Source organism: Arachis ipaensis, chromosome B5, assembly GCF_059453495.1.
Source record: "Arachis ipaensis isolate K30076 ecotype BB chromosome B5, ASM5945349v1, whole genome shotgun sequence".
Classification (NCBI taxonomy): domain Eukaryota; kingdom Viridiplantae; phylum Streptophyta; class Magnoliopsida; order Fabales; family Fabaceae; genus Arachis; species Arachis ipaensis.
This window is the reverse complement of record NC_142440.1, coordinates 55,130,707-55,148,677: the sequence shown is the minus strand read 5'-3', so window position 1 is coordinate 55,148,677 and position 17,971 is coordinate 55,130,707. Positions and strand designations below refer to the sequence as shown.

Genomic DNA, 17,971 nt, shown 5'->3' with positions numbered 1-17,971 from the left:
AAGAAAACATGAAAAACAATAAAAATAAGAATTAGATAAACATTGGGTTGCCTCCCAGCAAGCGCTTCTTTAATGTCAATAGCTTGACAGTGGGCTCTCATGGAGCCTCACAGATGTGCAGAGCTTTGTTGAGACTCTCCAACACCAAACTTAGAGTTTGGTTGTGGCCTCCCAACACCAAACTTAGAGTTTGACTGTGGGGGCTCTGGTTGACTCTGCTTGGAGAGAAGTTTTTTCTGCTTCCTCTCCATGGTTGCAGAGGGAGATCCTTGAGTTTTAAACACAAGGGAGTTCTCATTCCGTTGAAGGAATATTTCACCTCTGTCAACATCAATCACAGCTCTTGCTGTGGCCAGGAAAGGTCTTCCTAGGATGATGGATTCATCCTCTTTCTTTCCAGTATCCAGGACTATGAAATCAGTAGGGATGTAAAGGCCTTCAACCTTTACTAACACGTCCTCTACTTGTCCATAAGCCTGTTTTCTTGAACTGTCTGCCATCTCTAATGAGATTTTAGCAGCTTGCACCCCATAGATTCCCAGTTTCTCTATTACAGAGAGGGGCATGAGGTTTATTCCTGAACCAAGGTCACACAGAGCTTTAAAGATCATGGTGCCTATGGTACAGGGTATTATGAACTTTCCAGGATCCTGTCTCTTCTGAGGCAATGTCAGTTGATCCAGATCACTTAGTTCATTGATGAACAAGGGAGGTTCAACTTCCCAAGTATCAATGCCAAATAATTTGGCATTCAGCTTCATGATTGCACCAAGAAACTTGGCAGTTTGCTCTTCAGTAACATCCTCATTCTCTTCAGAAGAGGAATACTCATCAGAGCTCATGAAGGGCATAAGGAGGTTTAATGGAATCTCTATGGTCTCTAGATGAGCCTCAGAGTCCTTTGGTTCCTCAGAGGGAAGCTCCTTATTGATCACTGGACGTCCCAGGAGGTCTTCCTCCTTGGACTTCACGTCCTCTCCTTCCCTTACAGGTTCGGCCATGGCGCTTATGTCAATGGCCTTGCACTCTCCTTTTGGATTCTCTTCTGTATTGCTTGGGAGAGTACTAGGAGGGATTTCAGTGATCCTTTTACTCAGCTGGCCCACTTGTGCTTCTAAATTTCTAATGGAAGACATGGTTTCATTCATGAAACTTATAGTGGCCTTAGACAGATCAGAGACTAAGTTTGCTAAATTAGAAGCATTTTGTTCAGAGTTCTCTGTCTGTTGCTGAGTGGATGATGGAAAAGGCTTGCTATTGCTAAACCTGTTTCTTCCACCATTATTAAAGCCTTGTTGAGGCTTTTGATCCTTCCATGAGAAATTTGGATGATTTCTCCATGATGAGTTATAGGTGTTTCCATAAGGTTCACCTAAGTAATTTACCTCTGCTATTGCAGGGTTCTCAGGATCATTAGCTTCTTCTGCATAAGAAGCCTCTTGAGTACTGTTGGATGCAACTTGCATTCCATTCAGACTCTGAGAGATCATATTGACTTGCTGAGTCAATATTTTATTCTGAGCCAATATGGCATTCAGAGTATCAACTTCAAGAACTCCCTTTTTCATAGGCGTCCCATTACTCACAGGATTCCCCTCAGAAGTGTACATGAACTGGTTATTAGCAACCATGTCAATGAGTTCTTGAGCTTCTGCAGGCGTTTTCTTTAGGTGAATGGATCCACCTGCAGAGGTATCCAGTGACATCTTTGATAGCTCAGATAAACCATCATAGAATATATCCAGGATGGTCCATTCTGAAAGCATGTCAGAAGGACACTTTTTGGTCAACTGTTTGTATCTTTCCTAAGCTTCATAGAGGGATTCACCTTCTTTCTGTTTGAAAGTTTGAACATCCACTCTAAGCTTGCTCAGCTTTTGAGGAGGAAAGTACTTGGCTAAGAAAGCCGTGACCAGCTTATCCCAAGAGTTCAGGCTGTCTTTGGGTTGAGAATCCAACCATAATCTAGCTCTGTCTCTTACAGTAAAAGGGAAAAGCATGAGCCTGTAGACTTCAGGATCTACTCCATTAGTCTTAACAGTATCACATATCTGCAAGAATTCAGTTAAGAACTGAAAGGGATCTTCAGATGGAAGTCCATGAAACTTGCAGTTCTGCTGCATCAGAGAAACTAATTGAGGTTTCAGCTCAAAGTTGTTTGCTCCAATGGCAGGAATGGAGATGCTTCTTCCATGTAAATTGGAATTAGGTGCAGTGAAGTCACCAAGCATCTTCCTTATATTATTATTATTTTCTGCTGCCATCTCCTTTTCCTGTTCGAAAATTTCTGAAAGGTTATCTCTGGATTGTTGTATTTTAGCTTCTCTTAAATTTTTTCTTCAGAGTCCTTTCAGGTTCTGGATCTGCTTTAACAAGAATGTTCTTGTCCTTGCTCCTGCTCATATGACAAAGAAGATGGCACAGAAAAAATAGTAATAATAATATGGATCCTTTATACCACAGTATAGGGATCCTTGTGTTAGTAGAAGAAAAGAAGGGAAGAAAATCTGAACTCAGAGAGAGAGGGGGTTCGGATTTTTGGAGAGTTAAAGGAAAGATGTTAGTATATCAATAAACAAATAGAAGAAGATGAGAGGGGGAAGTGAATTTTCGAAAACAATTTTTGAAAAAGAGTTAGTGATTTTTGAAAATAGTTTTTGAAAAAGTTTAGTATTTTTTCGAAATTTTTTTTTATATAAAAAATAAAAATAATTAGTTAATAAAAAAGAAATTTTTGAAAAAGAGGGAAGATATTTTCGAAAATTAGAGAGAGAGAGTTAGTTAGGTAGTTTTGAAAAAGTTAAGAAACAAACAAAAAGTTAGTTAGTTAGTTGAAACAAATTTGAAAAGATAAGAAGTTGGGAAGTTAGAGAAGATATTTTGAAATCAAATTTTGAAAAAGATAAGATAAGAAGATATTTTTTTTTTGAAAAGATATGATAGAAATTAGTTTTTGAAAAAGATTATATTTTTAAAATCACAAGATATGATTCTAGAACTTAAAGTTTGAATCTTTCTTAACAAGCAAGTAACAAACTTCAAATTTTTGAATCAAAACATTAATTGATTATATTATTTTCGAAAATTTGATATAAAAATAAGAAAAATATTTTTGAAAAATATTTTTTTAATTTTCGAAAATAACTAAGAATTTTGAAAAAGATTTGATTTTTGAAAAAGATTTTGAAAAAGATAAGATTTTCAAATTGAAAATTTGATTTGACTCATAAGGAACAACTTTGATTTTTAAAAATTTTTGAAAAACTCAACTCAATTTTCGAATTTGATGAGAGAAAAAGGGAAAGATATATTTTTTTTTTAATTTTTTTATTTTTATGATGAGAGAGAAAAACAAGAAAAATGATGCAATGCATGAAATTTTTAGATCAAAACAATGAATGCATGCAAGAATGCTATGAATGTCAAGATGAACACCAAGAACACTATGAATGTCATGATGAACATCAAGAACATATTTTTGAAAAATTTTTTAATGCAAAGAAAACATGCAAGACACCAAACTTAGAATTCTTTAATGCTTAGACACTAAGAATTCAAGAATGCATATGATAAAGATGAAAAGAAACAAAACAAAAAATCATCAAGATCAAACAAGAAGACTTACCAAGAACAACTTGAAGATCATGAAGAACACTATGAATGCATGATATTTTCGAAAAAATGCAAGATGCATATGCAAGTGACACCAAACTTATGATATGATTCAAGACTCAAACAAGAAACACAAAAATATTTTTGATTTTTATGATTTTCTATTTTTTTTTGGATTTTTATTTTATGTTTTTCGAAAAATAATTTTGAAAAAGAAAATAAGGATTCCAAAATTTTTAATATGAATTCCAGGAATCTTATGCTCTAAAGCTCCAATCAAAGGGTCAGGCATGGCTTAATAGCCAGCCAAGCTTTAGTATGTAACTCAGACATGACACGCCTGACATTCCTTACATTCAACAGCCAATTGGCTAAGATAAAGAAGCTCTTCTCTTGAGTATAAGAATTGAGACATGGCTTTACAACCAGCCAGGCTTCAACATGCTCCATGAAACACTAGAATTCATTCTTAAAAATTCTGAAAGGAAAATATATTTTTGAAAACATTTTTATTTTAAAATTTTTTTTTTTCGAAAACAAAGGAAGAATTTTTAAAAGATTTTTGAAAAATTTTTTGAAAACAAGACAAAAAGAAAATTACCTAATCTGAGCAACAAGATGAACCGTCAGTTGTCCAAACACGAACAATCCCCGGCAACGGCGCCAAAAACTTGGTGCACGAAATTGTGATCTCCAGGCTCGAACAAATCCTGGTAATGGCTCCAAAGCTTGGTGCTCTGATCTTAATTCATAATTGTCACAACTTCGGTGCAACTAACCAGCAAGTGCACTGGGTCGTCCAAGTAATACCTTACGTGAGTAAGGGTCGAATCCCACGGAGATTGTTGGTATGAAGTAAGCTATGGTCACCTTGTAAATCTCAGTCAGGCAGATATAAATGGATAATGGTGTTTTCGAATAATAATTAATAGGATAGGGATAGAGGTACTTATGTAAATCATTGGTAGGAATTTCAGATAAGCGAATGGAGATGCTTTTCGTTCCTCTGAACCTCTGCTTTCCTGCTATCTTCATCCAATCAGTCTTACTCCTTTCCATGGCTGGCTTTATGCAAGGGCATCACCGTTGTCAGTGGCTACATCCCCTCCTCTCAGTGAATAATATGCTCACGCACCCTGTCACGGCACGGCTATTCATCTGTCGGTTCCCGATCATGCTGGAATAGGATTCACCCTCCTTTTGCGTCTGTTACTAACGCCCAGCACTCGCGTGTTTGAAGCTCGTCACAGTCATTCAATCATTGAATCCTACTCAGAATACCACAGACAAGGTTTAGACCTTCTGGATTCTCTTGAATGCCGCCATCATTCCAGCTTACGCCACGAAGATTCCGGTTAGGAGATCTAAGAGATATTCATTCTAGCTTATTTCATGTAGAACGGAAGTGTTTGTCAGGCACGTGTTCATAGGGGAGATGGTGATGAGCGTCACACATAATCATCACCTTCATCACGTTCTTGGGTGCGAATGGATATCTTAGAAGCGAAATAAGATAAATTGAATAGAAAACAGTAGTACTTGCATTAATCTTTGAGGAACAGCAGAGCTCCACACCTTAATCTATGGAGTGTAGAAACTCTACCGTTGAAAATACATAAGTGAAGGTCCAGGCATGGCCGAGATGGCCAGCCCCCTAAAACGTGATCAAAGGATCATAAGGTAATCCAAAGATGTCTAATACAATAGTAAGAGGTCCTATTGATAATAAACTAGCTACTAGGGTTTACATGAGTAAGTATTTGATATATAAATCCACTTCCGGGGCCCACTTGGTGTGTGTTTGGGCTGAGCTTAAGTGTTGCACGTGCAGAGGCCATTTGTGGAGTTGAACGCCAGTTTTTGTGCCAGTTTGGGCGTTCAACTGTGGTTTTGGATCCTTTTCTGGCGCTGGACACCAGATTTGGGTAGAAAGCTGGCGTTGAACGCCAGTTTACGTCATCTATTCTTGGCCAAAGTATGGACTATTATATATTGCTGGAAAGCCCTGGATGTCTACTTTCCAACGCAATTGGAAGCGCGCCATTTCGAGTTCTGTAGCTCCAGAAAATCCACTTTGAATGCAGGGAGGTCAGAATCCAACAGCATCAGCAGTCCTTTTTCAACCTCTGAATCTGATTTCTGCTCAAGTCCCTCAATTTCAGCCAGAAAATACCTGAAATCACAGAAAAACACACAAACTCATAGTAAAGTCCAGAAATGTGAATTTAACACAAAATCTATTGAAAACATCCCTAAAAGTAACTAGATCCTACTAAAAACATACTAAAAACAATGTCAAAAAGCGTATAAATTATCCGCTCATCAATAAACCCCTCCATTCTTCTTCATTTTCACACAACACAACCCTCTCTTCCTCTTCTTGGCCGAAACACAAACCTCTCTCCCTCTCCTCCATTTCTTCTTTCTTCTCTTGCTCGAGGGCGAGCAATATTCTAAGTTTGGTGTGGTAAAAGCATAAATCTTTTTGTTTTTCCATTACCATTGATGGCACCTAAGACCGGAGAATCCTCTAGAAAAGGGAAAGGGAAGACAAAAGCTTTCACCTCCGAGTCATGGGAGATGGAAAGATTCATCTCCAAAGCACATCAAGACTACTTCTATGATGTTGTGGCCAAGAAGAAGGTGATCCCCGAGGTCCCTTTCAAACTCAAGAAAAATGAGTATCCGGAGATCCGACATGAGATCCAAAGAAGAAGTTGGGAAGTTTTAACAAACCCCATCCAACAAGTCGGAATTCTAATGGTTCAAGAGTTCTATGCTAATGCATGGATCACTAGGAACCATGATCAAAGTAAGAACCCGAACCCAAAGAATTATCTCACCATGGTTCGGGGGAAATACTTAGATTTTAGTCTGAAAAATGTGAGGTTGGCGTTCAACTTGCCAATGATGGAAGAGAACGCACGCCCCTACACAAGGAGAGTCAACTTTGATCAAAGGTTGGACCAAGTCCTCATGGACATATGTGTGGAAAGAGCTCAATGGAAGATTGACTCAAAAGGCAAGCCGGTTCAACTGAGAAGACTGGACCTTAAGCCTGTAGCTAGAGGACGGTTGGAGTTCATTCAACGCTCAATCATTCCCACTAGCAACCGGTCTGAAGTTACTATAGACCGGGCCATCATGATCCATAGCATCATGATTGGAGAAGAGGTGGAGGTTCATGAGATTATACCTCAAGAACTCTACAAGGTGGCTGACAAGTCCTCCACTATGGCAAGGTTAGCTTTTCCTCACCTCATTTGCCATCTATGCAATTCGGCTGGGATTGACATAGAAGGAGATATCCTCATTGATGAGGACAAGCTCATCACTAAGAAAAGGATGGAGCAAACAAGAGAGCCTATTCATGGATCTCAAGAGACGCATGAAGAAGCTCATTTCCAAGAAATTCTTGAGATGCCTCAAGGGATGCACTATCCTCCACAAAATTTTTGGGAGCAAATCAACACCTCCCTAGGAGAATTAAGTTCCAACATGGGACAATTAAGGGTGGAACATCAAGAGCACTCCATCATCCTTCACGAAATTAGAGAAGATCAAAGAGCTATGAGGGAGGAGCAACAGAGACAAGGAAGAGACATAGAAGAGCTCAAGGACATCATTGGTTCCTCAAGAAGGAAACGCCACCATCACTAAGGTGGACTCATTCCTTATTCTCAAATTTTCTATTTTTCGTTTTCTTATGTTAAATGTTTATTTATGTTTGTGTCTTTATTACATGATCATTAGTGTTTAATTGTCTATGCCTTAAAGTAGTGACTATGAATCCATCACCTATCTTAAATGAAAAATGTTTTTAATTCAAAAGAACAAGAAGTACATGAGTTTCGAATTTATCCTTGAACTTAGTTTAATTATATTGATGTGGTGGCAATACTTTTTGTTTCTGAATGAATGCTTGAACAGTGCATATGTCTTTTGAAGTTGTTGTTTATGAATGTTAAATATGTTGGCTCTTGAAAGAATGATGACAAGGAGACATGTTATTTGATAATCTGAAAAATCATAAAAATGATTCTTGAAGCAAGAAAAAGCAGTGAATACAAAGCTTGCAGAAAAAAAATGGCAAAAAAAAAAAAGAAAAAAAATAGAAAAAGAAAAAGCAAGCAGAAAAAGCCAAAAGCTCTTAAAACCAAAAGGCAAGAGCAAAAAGCCAATAACCCTTAAAACCAAAAGGCAAGGGTAAATAAAAAGGATCCCATGGCTTTGAGCATCAGTGGATAGGAGGGCCTAAAGGAATAAAATCCTGGCCTAAGCGGCTAAACCAAGCTGTCCCTAACCATGTGCTTGTGGCATGAAGGTGTCAAGTGAAAACTTGAGACTGAGCGGTTAAAGTCAAGGTCCAAAGCAAAAACAGAGTGTGCTTAAGAACCCTGGACACCTCTAATTGGGGACTTTAGCAAAGCTGAGTCACAATTTGAAAAGGTTCACCTAATTATGTGTTTGTGGCATTTTTGTATCCGGTGGTAATACTGGAAAACAAAGTGCTTAAGGCCATGGCCAAGACTCATAAAGTAGCTGTGTTCAAGAATCAACATACTAAACTAGGAGAATCACTAACACTATCTGAACTCTGAGTTCCTATAGATGCCAATCATTCTGAACTTCAATGGATAAAGTGAGATGCCAAAACTATTCAAGAGGCAAAAAGCGATAAGTCCCGCTCATCTGATTGGAGCTATGTTTCATTGATAGTTTAGAATTTATAGTATATTCTCTTCTTTTTATCCTATTTGATTTTCAGATGCTTGGGGACAAGCAATGGTGCACGAAATTGTGATCTCCAGGCTCGAACAAATCCTGGTAATGGCTCCAAAGCTTGGTGCTCTGATCTTAATTCATAATAGTCACAACTTCGATACAACTAACCAGCAAGTGCACTGGGTCGTCCAAGTAATACCTTACGTGAGTAAGGGTCGAATCCCACGGAGATTGTTGGTATGAAGCAAGCTATGGTCACCTTGTAAATCTCAGTCAGGCGGATATAAAATAATTATGGAGTTTTCGAATAATAAATAAAAGAATAGGGATAGAGGTACTTATGTAAATCATTGGTAGGAATTTCAGATAAGCGAATGGAGATGCTTTTCGTTCCTCTGAACCTCTGCTTTCCTGCTATCTTCATCCAATCAGTCTTACTCCTTTCCATGGCTGGCTTTATGTGATACATCACCACTGTCAATGGCTACTTTCGGTCATCTCACGGGAAAATGATCCAATGCCCTGTCACGGCACGGCTAATCGTCTGGAGGCATCACCCTTGTCAATGGCTTCATCTTATCCTCTCAGTGAATAATATGCTCACGCACCCTGTCACGGCACGGCTATTCATCTGTCGGTTCTCGATCATGCTGGAATAGGATTTACTATCCTTTTGCGTCTGTCACTAACGCCCTGCAATCGCGAGTTAGGAGCTCGTCACAGTCATTCAATCATTGAATCCTACTCGGAATACCACAGACAAGGTTTAGACCTTCCGGATTCTCTTGAATGCCGCCATCATTCTAGCTTACGCCACGAAGATTCTGGTTAGGAGATCTAAGAGATACTCATTCTAGCTTATTTCATGTAGAACAGAAGTGTTTGTCAGGCACGCGTTCATAAGGGAGAAGGATGATGAGCGTCACACATAATCATCACCTTCATCATGTTCTTGGGTGCGAATGGATATCTTAGAAGAGAAATAAGAAGATTTGAATAGAAAACAGTAGTACTTTGCATTAATCTTTGAGGAACAACAGAGCTCCACACCTTAATCTATGGAGTGTAGAAACTCTACCGTATGAAAATACATAAGTGAAGGTCCAGGCATGGCCGAGATGGCCAGCCCCCTAAAACGTGATCAAAGGATCATAAGGTAATCCAAAGATGTTCAAAAGATACCTAATACAATAGTAAAAGGTCCTATTTATAATAAACTAGCTACTAGGGTTTACATGAGTAAGTAATTGATGCATAAATCCACTTCCGGGCCCACTTGGTGTGTGTTTGGGCTGAGCCTGAGTGTTGCACGTGCAGAGGCCATTTGTGGAGTTGAACGCCAGTTTCTGTGCCAGTTTGGGCGTTCAACTCTGGTTTTGGATTCTTTTCTGGCGCTGGACGCCAGATTTGGGCAGAAGGCTGGCGTTGAACGCCAGTTTACGTCGTCAATTCTTGGCCAAAGTATGAACTATTATATATTGCTGGAAAGCCCTGGATGTCTACTTTCCAACGCAATTCGAAGCGCGTCATTTTGAGTTCTGTAGCTCCAGAAAATCCACTTTGAGTGCAGGGAGGTCAGAATCCAACAGCATCAGCAGTCCATCTTCAACCTCTGAATCTGATTTTTGCTCAAGTCCCTCAATTTCAGCCAGAAAATACCTGAAATCACAGAAAAACACACAAACTCATAGTAAAGTCCATAAATGTGAATTTAACATAAAAACTAATGAAAACATCCCTAAAAGTAACTAGATCCTATTAAAAACATACTAAAAACAATGCCAAAAAGCGTATAAATTATCCGCTCATCACAACACCAAACTTAAATTGTTGCTTGTCCCCAAGCAACTGAAAATCAAATAGGATAAAAAGAAGAGAATGTACTATAAATTCCAAACTATCAATGAAACAGAGCTTCAATCATATGAGCGGGACTTATAGCTTTTTGCCTCTTGAATAGTTTTGGCATCTCACTTTATCCATTGAGGTTCAGAATGATTGGCATCTATAGGAACTTCAGATTTCGAATAGTGCTATTGACTCTCCTAGTTCAGTATGATGATTCTTGAACACAGCTTCTTTATGAGTCTTGGCCGTGGCCCTAAGCACTTTGTTTTCTAGTATTACCACCAGATACATAAATGCCACAGACACAAAATTGGGTGAACCTTTTCAGATTGTGACTCAGCTTTGCTAAAGTCCCCAATTAGAGGTGTCCAAGGTTCTTAAGCACACTCTTTGTTTTTGCTTTGGACCTTGACTTTAACCGCTCAGTCTCAAGTTTTCACTTGACACCTACACGCCACAAGCACATGGTTAGGGACAGCTTGGTTTAGCCGCTTAGACCAGGATTTTATTCCTTTTAGGCCCTCCTAACCACTGATGCTCAAAGCCTTGGGATCCTTTTTATTGGCTTTTTGCGCTTGCCTCTTGGTTTTAAGAGCTTTTGGCATTTTCTGCTTGCTTTTTCTTTTTCTTTATTTTTTTTTTTCGCCTAAATTTTTTTTTCTATATTTTTTTTTCTGCAAGCTTTGTTCTTTGCTGCTTTTTCTTGCTTCAAGAATCATTTTTATGATTTTTCAGATTATCAAATAACTTGTCTCCTAGTCATCATTCTTTCAAGAGCCAACATATTTAACATTCTTAAACAACAACTTCAAAAGACATATGCACTGTTCAAGCATTCATTCAGAAAACAAGAAGCATTGTCACCACATCAATATAATTAAACTAAGTTCAAGGATAAATTCGAAACTCATGTACTTCTTATTCTTTTTGAATTAAAACATTTTTCATTTAAGAGAGGTGATGGATTCATAGGACATTCATATCTTTAAGACAAAGTTACTAACTACTAATGATCATGTAATGAAGACACAAACACAGATAAGCACATAACATAGAAACGAAAAACAGAAGAAATAAGAACAAGGAATGAATCCACCTTAGTAATGGTGGCGTTTCCTTCTTGAGGAACTAATGATGTCCTTGAGCTCTTCTATGTCTCTTCCTTGTCTTTAATGCTCCTCCTTCATTGCTTTTAGATCTTCTCTGATTTCATGAAGGATGATGGAGTGCTCTTGATGTTCCACCCTTAGTTGCTTCCAATAATTGTGTGGAAGAAAATGTATCCCCTGAGGTATCTCAGGGATCTCTTGATTTGCAGTCAAATGTTCTACCACTGAGCTATAGACCCTTGATGGAAGCTTTTGTCTTCCCTTTCCTCTTTCTAGAGGTTTCTCTGGCCTTAGGTTCCATCAATGGTTATGGAAAAACAAAAAAGCTTATGCTTTTACCACACCAAACTTAGAATGTTGCTCGCCTTCGAGCAAAAGAAGAAAGAATAGAAGAAGAAGAAGATATGGAGGAGATGGAGGGATCTGTGTATGGATGTGAGTGGTGAATGGAGAACAGAATGGATGGTCATGAATGGAGAGAGAGAGGGTGAGGTGGGTGGGGATCCTGTGGGATTCACAAATCCAGAGATGATCCTGTGGTGTCCACAGATCTTGAGGTGATCCTGTGGTATCCACAGATCCTGAGGTGTCAAGGCATTTACATCCCTGCACCAATTTAGGCATGCAAAATGCCCTTGCACACAACTCTGGGCGTTCAGCGCCAGGTTGGTGCCTATTTTGGGCGTTTAACGCCCCTTTGCTGCCATTTCTGGCGTTGAACGCCAGAACCATGCTTGTTCTGGGCGTTCAGCGCCAGGATGCTCCCATTCTGGGCGTTCAGCGCCAGAACTATGCTCTGTTCTGGCGTTTGAACGCTAGACAGATGCTCCTCCAGGGTGTGATTTTTCTTCTACTGTTTTTGATTCCGTTTTTGAATTTTTTGTTTATTTTGTGACTCCACATGATCATGAACCTAAGAAAACATGAAAAACAATAAAAATAAGAATTAGATAAACATTGGGTTGCCTCCCAACAAGCGCTTCTTTAATGTCAATAGCTTGACAGTGGGCTCTCATGGAGCCTCACAGATGTGCAGAGCTTTGTTGAGACTCTCCAACACCAAACTTAGAGTTTGGATATGGGAGTTCAACACCAAACTTAGAGTTTGGTTGTGGCCTCCCAACACCAAACTTAGAGTTTGACTGTGGGGGCTCTGGTTGACTCTGCTTTGAGAGAAGCTTTTCAAGCTTCCTCTCCATGGTTGCAGAGGGAGATCCTTGAGTTTTGAATACAAGGGAGTTCTCATTCCATTGAAGGACTATTTCACCTCTGTCAACATCAATCACAGCTCTTGCTGTGGCCAGGAAAGGTCTTCCTAGGATGATGGATTCATCCTCTTCCTTTCCAGTATCCAGGACTATGAAATCAGCAGGGATGTAAAGGCCCTCAACCATTACTAATACATCTTCTACTTGTCCATAAGCTTGTTTTCTTGAGCTGTCTGCCATCTCCAGTGAGATTTTAGCAGCTTGCACCTCATAGATTCCCAGTTTCTCCATTATAGAGAGGGGCATGAGGTTTATTCCTGAACCAAGGTCACACAGAGCCTTAAAGATCATGGTGCCTATAGTACAGGATATTATGAACTTTCCAGGATCCTGTCTCTTCTGAGGCAATGTCAGTTGATCCAGATCACTTAGTTCATTGATGAACAAGGGAGGTTCAACTTCCCAAGCATCAATGCCAAATAATTTGGCATTCAGCTTCATGATTGCACCAAGAAACTTGGCAGTTTGCTCTTCAGTGACATCCTCATTCTCTTCAGAAGAGGAATACTCATCAGAGCTCATGAAGAGCATAAGGAGGTCCAATGGAATCTCTATGGTCTCTAGATGAGTCTCAGAGTCCTTTGGTTCCCTAGAGGGAAGCTCCTTATTGATCACTGGACGTCCCAGGAGGTCTTCCTCCTTGGGATTCACGTCCTCTCCTCTCCTCACAGGTTCGGCCATGGAGCTTATGTCAATAGCCTTGCACTCTCCTTTTGGGTTCTCTTCTGTATTGCTTGGGAGAGTACTAGGAGGGATTTCAGTGATCCTTTTACTCAGCTGGCCCACTTGTGCTTCCAGATTTCTAATGGAAGACCTTGTTTCATTCATGAAACTTACAGTGGCCTTAGATAGATCAGAGACTAGATTTGCTAAATTGGAAGCATTTTGTTCAGAGTTCTCTGTCTGTTGCTGAGTTGATGATGGAAAAGGCTTGCTATTGCTAAACCTGTTTCTTCCACCATTATTAAAGCCTTGTTTAGGCTTTTGATCCTTCCATGAGAAATTTGGATGATTTCTCCATGTTGAGTTATAGGTGTTTCCATAAGGTTCACCTAAATAATTTACCTCTGCTATTGCAGGGTTCTCAGGATCATAGGCTTCCTCTTCAGAAGATGCCTCTTGAGTACTGTTGGATACAGCTTGCATTCCATGCAGACTCTGAGAAATCATATTGACTTGCTGAGTCAATATTTTGTTCTGAGCCAATATGGCATTCAGAGTATCAACCTCAAGAACTCCCTTCTTCATAGGCGTCCCATTGCTTACAGGATTCCTTTCAGAAGTGTACATGAACTGGTTATTAGCAACCATGTCAATGAGTTCTTGAGCTTCTGCAGGCGTTTTCTTTAGGTGAATAGATCCACCTGCAGAGGTGTCCAGTGTCATCTTTGATAGCTCAGATAAACCATCATAGAATATATCCAGGATGGCCCATTCTGAAAGCATGTCAGAAGGACACTTTTTGGTCAACTGTTTGTATCTTTCCCAAGCTTCATAGAGAGATTCACCTTCTTTTTGTCTGAAGGTTTGAACATCAGCTCTAAGCTTGCTCAGCTTTTGAGGAGGAAAGTACTTGGCTAAGAAAGCCGTGACCAGCTTATCCCAGGAGTTCAGGCTGTCTTTGGGTTGAGAATCCAACCATAATCTAGCTCTGTCTCTTACAGCAAAAGGGAAAAGCATAAGCCTGTAGACTTCAGGATCTACTCCGTTAGTCTTAACAGTATCACATATCTGCAAGAATTCAGTTAAGAACTGAAAAGGATCTTCAGATGGAAGTCCATGAAACTTGCAGTTCTGCTGCATTAGAGAAACTAACTGAGGTTTCAGCTCAAAGTTGTTTGCTCCAATGGCAGGAATGGAGATGCTTCTTCCATGTAAATTGGAATTAGGTGCAATGAAGTCACCAAGCATCTTCCTTACATTATTATTATTTTCGGCTGCCATCTCCTCTGCCTGTTCGAAAATTTCTGAAAGGTTATCTCTGGATTGTTGTATTTTAGCTTCTCTTAATTTTCTCTTCAGAGTCCTTTCAGGTTCTGGATCTGCTTCCACAAGAATGTTCTTATCCTTGCTCCTGCTCATAAGACAAGGAAGAATGGACAGAAAAATGATAATAATAATAGGGATTCTCTTTACCACAGTATAGAGGTTCCCTTATGTGAGTAGAAGAAAAGAGGAAGAAATTCGAACACAGATAGAAGAGGGGGTTCGAATTTGGTGATGATGTGAGGAAGAGATGTTAGTTAATGAATGAATAAATAGAATAGGATGAGAGAGAAGGAGGGAATTTTCGAAAATTATTTTTTGAAAAGGAGTTAGTGATTTTTGAAAATGGTTTTTGAAAAATTGTTAGTAATTTTCGAAAATTAAGTTTTAAAAATTGAAATAATTAATAAATTAAAAAGAAATTTTGAAAAAGGGGAGAGATATTTTCGAAAATTGAGAGAGAGAGTTAGTTAGGTGGTTTTGAAAAAGTTAAGAAACAAACAAAAAGTTAGTTAGTTAGTTGAAACAAATTTTGAAAAGATAGGAAGTTAGGAAGTTAGAAAAGATATTTTGAAAAGATATTTTTGAAAACGATAAGATAAGAAGATATTTTTGAAAAGATATGATAGGAATTGGTTTTTGAAAAAGATTTGATTTTTAAAATCACAATTAATGACTTGATTCATAAGAAATCACAAGATATGATTCTAGAACTTAAAGTTTGAATCTTTCTTAACAAGCAAGTAACAAACTTCAAATTTTTGAATCAAAACATTAATTGATTATGTTATTTTCGAAAATTATGATATAAAATAAGAAAAAGATTTTTGAAAAATATTTTTGGAATTTTCGAAAATAACTAAGAATTTTGAAAAAGATTTTATTTTTGAAAAAGATTTTGAAAAAGATAAGATTTTCAAATTGAAAATTTGATTTGACTGATGAGAAACAATTTGATTTTTAAAAATTTTTGAAAAAGTTAACTCAATTTTCGAATTAGATTAGAGAAAAAGGGAAAGATATTTTTTTGATTTTTGAATTTTTATGGAAAACATGAAAATTATGCAATGCATGAGATTTTTAGATCAAAACAATGAATGCATGCAAGAATGCTATGAATGTCAAGATGAACATCAAGAACACTATGAATGCCAAGATGAACATCATAGACACAATTTTGAAAAATTTTTAATGTAAAGAAAACATGCAGGACACCAAACTTAGAATTCTTTGATGCTTAGACACTAAGAATTCAAGAATGCATATGATAAACATGGAAAGACACAAAACAAAAAATCATCAAGATCAAACAAGAAGACTTACCAAGAACAACTTGAAGATCATGAAGAACACTATGAATGCATGAAATTTTCGAAATATGCAAGATGCACATGCAATTGACACCAAACTTATGATTTGACTCAAGACTCAAATAAGAAACACAAAATATTTTTGATTTTTATGATTTTCTAAATTTTTTTTGGATTTTTTTCGAAAATTATATGAAAAAGAAAAAATAAGGATTCCAAAATTTTTAATATGAATTCCAGGAATCTTGCCAAGTTAGTCTAAAGCTTCAGTCCAGGAATTAGACATGGCTCACTAGCCAGCCAAGCTTTCAAAGAAAGCTCCAGTCCAAAACACTAGACATGGCCAATGGCCAGCCAAGCTTCAGCAGGTAAATCAGAAACAGTAGCAGGTGGATTAACTCCAACTAGCTTGCTCTTGATAACAAATTGCTGCCTCAGTCCAAATAAATTTAGACATGGCTTTACAGCCAGCCAGGCTGCAACATATAATTACATGGGCTGGAGTGATTAGTTGAATACCAATCCCAAAGTAGTTTGGGTATGGCTTTACAGCCAGATATGATTCAACATATTTCATGAAACACTAGAATTCATTCTTTAAAAATTTTGAAGCCATAGAATAATTTATTTTTGAAAACATTTTTATTTTATTTTTTTTTTTTCGAAAACAAGTGAGAAAATTTTGAAATATTTTTGAAAGATTTTTGAAAACAAAATAAAAAGAAAATTACCTAATCTGAGCAACAAGATGAAACGTCAGTTGTCTAAACTCAAACAAGCCCCGGCAACGGCGCCAAAAACTTGGTGTTGTTGCCGGATCAAAAGGGAATCTGGCACTGATGTTACCGGACCAAAAGCTTGCCGAAAACTCAAACAATCCCCGGCAACAGCGCCAAAAACTTGGTGCACGAAATTGTGATCTCCAGGCTCGAACAAATCCTGGTAATGGCTCCAAAGCTTGGTGCTCTGATCTTAATTCATAATAGTCACAACTTCGATACAACTAACCAGCAAGTGCACTGGGTCGTCCAAGTAATACCTTACGTGAGTAAGGGTCGAATCCCACGGAGATTGTTGGTATGAAGCAAGCTATGGTCACCTTGTAAATCTCAGTCAGGCGGATATAAAATAATTATGGAGTTTTCGAATAATAAATAAAAGAATAGGGATAGAGGTACTTATGTAAATCATTGGTAGGAATTTCAGATAAGCGAATGGAGATGCTTTTCGTTCCTCTGAACCTCTGCTTTCCTGCTATCTTCATCCAATCAGTCTTACTCCTTTCCATGGCTGGCTTTATGTGATACATCACTACTGTCAATGGCTACTTTCGGTCATCTCACGGGAAAATGATCCAATGCCCTGTCACGGCACGGCTAATCGTCTGGAGGCATCACCCTTGTCAATGGCTTCATCTTATCCTCTCAGTGAATAATATGCTCACGCACCCTGTCACGGCATGGCTATTCATCTGTCGGTTCTCGATCATGCTGGAATAGGATTTACTATCCTTTTGCGTCTGTCACTAACGCCCTGCAATCGCGAGTTAGGAGCTCGTCACAGTCATTCAATCATTGAATCCTACTCGGAATACCACAGACAAGGTTTAGACCTTCCGGATTCTCTTGAATGCCGCCATCATTCTAGCTTACGCCACGAAGATTCTGGTTAGGAGATCTAAGAGATACTCATTCTAGCTTATTTCATGTAGAACAGAAGTGTTTGTCAGGCACGCGTTCATAAGGGAGAAGGATGATGAGCGTCACACATAATCATCACCTTCATCATGTTCTTGGGTGCGAATGGATATCTTAGAAGAGAAATAAGAAGATTTGAATAGAAAAGAGTAGTACTTTGCATTAATCTTTGAGGAACAGCAGAGCTCCACACCTTAATCTATGGAGTGTAGAAACTCTACCGTATGAAAATACATAAGTGAAGGTCCAGGCATGGCCGAGATGGCCAGCCCCCTAAAACGTGATCAAAGGATCATAAGGTAATCCAAAGATGTTCAAAAGATACCTAATACAGTAGTAAAAGGTCCTATTTATAATAAACTAGCTACTAGGGTTTACATGAGTAAGTAATTGATGCATAAATCCACTTCCGGGGC

At 38.4% G+C, this 17,971-nt stretch overlaps 1 non-coding gene across 1 annotated transcript; it reads left to right on the top strand.

Annotated features, from left to right (window-relative positions):
* Positions 1-1,760: 1,760 nt before the first annotated feature.
* On the top strand, positions 1,761-1,868 carry LOC148564236 (small nucleolar RNA R71). The gene has a single exon (XR_015884471.1). It is a non-coding gene; the product is annotated as a small nucleolar RNA R71 (small nucleolar RNA).
* Positions 1,869-17,971: the final 16,103 nt, after the last annotated feature.